This window comes from Nicotiana sylvestris, chromosome 4 (genome assembly GCF_000393655.2).
Source record: "Nicotiana sylvestris chromosome 4, ASM39365v2, whole genome shotgun sequence".
NCBI lineage: Eukaryota > Viridiplantae > Streptophyta > Magnoliopsida > Solanales > Solanaceae > Nicotiana > Nicotiana sylvestris.
Window position 1 is genome coordinate 129,684,682 of NC_091060.1, and position 1,898 is coordinate 129,686,579.

General features: G+C 34.5%; 1 non-coding gene across 1 annotated transcript; it reads left to right on the forward strand.

Annotated features, from left to right (window-relative positions):
• The first annotated feature begins 454 nt into the window (after positions 1–454).
• LOC138890890 (U4 spliceosomal RNA) lies at positions 455–606 on the forward strand. The gene has a single exon (XR_011407254.1). It is a non-coding gene; the product is annotated as a U4 spliceosomal RNA (small nuclear RNA).
• The last annotated feature ends 1,292 nt before the right edge of the window (positions 607–1,898 follow it).

Consider the following 1,898-nt stretch of genomic DNA (forward strand, 5'->3'; position numbering starts at 1 on the left):
GATTGCTTAGGGATCGAAAATTAAGAAGAATTTTCTCTGCTTCATCATTCTATTTAATCTATTATGCACTTTCTTATTTATTATCATTTATTATTTGTAATTATCTCGAATCAAACAAATTCCTAGTGGTGCGCCCTAAAAATACAAATTTAACTGTTTATTCTCAAAAGCAGTTTTTGGGTCAAACACAAGTGTCTTTTAAGAAAAAGCTTAATTAGAAGAAAGATAGAAGCGATCATGAGATGAATCTTCAACAATTTTAGGAATGACTTTTTGATTCCTTTGTTTCACTAACCATGGTGGTCTTTAATAAACTATTGTTAGTTTTTGATTATCCATTTGTATAAAGAATAATTATTTCCTCTTTCTTAAACTTAATGAGATTAGGTCGAAGGTCTATCGCAACCTGTGTTTTTCTTTTTTCTCGTATAGCAAGATTCAATCACCTTGGTGTATCTTTGCACTTGGGGCAATGACACAGCTAGTGAGGTTCTAATTGAGGCGTGTCTATTGCTGGTTGAAAACTATTTCCAAACCCCTTCTTCATCATGGGTTCGCCCTTGGCCGTTGAGAATTTTTGGAAGGGCTCCCTTCGGGGTTTAAGCCCTACAATTTAAAAAAAAATTTATCTTGGTGTCTTTTTAATTGAAAAAATAACGCTTCACTATAATTTGGTTACATTATCTATATTCTTTTTACATCCAAGTAGTAATATTCAAATATACACCTTCAGTATTTTTCACCCGTAAACTATTTCTCATCAAAAAAGTAAATATACTTACTATTCTTTGACAAGCACTTCGCCACTGACTGCAAATATTCCCCTCTTAACATCATTTAGATTGTATCCCTACTTTCAAAATTTGTACAAATATAACTATTGGAAGTTATATTTCTAGACAACGTTAGATTCAGATTTAATGTTCGCTCATGTATTAGTAAACCGTAAAGACAAAACATTTATTTGTCTCTTAAAGTGTTGAGAAATAACCTACACACCTTTTTGCTTTGTTGTGTTGCTATTTATAAGATGATACAAAGTATAAGTGATAATCAAACCCTTTAATGAGATAACAATAAGACTCCTGATCTCTATCTAATTGCAGTCTCCTATTCAAACCAAACTATAATACATTAACACGCCCCTTCAAGCTGAACATGGATTAGTAGAAATGTGAAGCTTGTCACGAAGAAATGAAAGGTGGTGAGAAGATAAACCTGTAGTGAGAATGTTTGCAAGCTACATGTCAATAGATATATAGCGAACCAAAATAGAACTAGCAACAACACGTTCACAAATAAAATGAAAATCAATCTCCAAATGCTTTGTACGAGCGATAAATGGGATTGGTGCACATATATAAAGCACTAACATTGTCACATAGCATCAAAGGAGGATCATAGAGCGGTGTACCCAAGTCACAAAGTAGATGTTGGAGCCATGATAATTCAGCTACCATGTAAGCTAAGGCTCGGTATTAAGCTTTAGTGCTAGAGCAGGAAACAATAGGTTGCTTCTTACAACTCCAAGAAATTAGATTTGGTCAAAGGAAAATAGCAAAACTAGTAGTAGATTTATGAGTATCAGGACATCCAGCCAATTAGCATCCGAATATGCTGTGAGAGAGAGGTTTAAGGATGACTTCAGGTGAAGCCCAAGAGATTTTGTACCAGCCAGATAACGAAGGATTCGTTTAACGGCAGTAAGGTGAATAGTACGAGGAGTACTCATGAATTGAGAGACAATATTTATAGTAAAAGAAATATCAGGCCTACTTATAGTTAAATACTGCAAAGCACTCGCAAGACTATGATATTCAGAAGGATCATAAAGTACATCGTCCTCAGAGGGAGATGGTCGAAAACCAGATGTAGGGGAGCGAACAAGTTTGCAACCA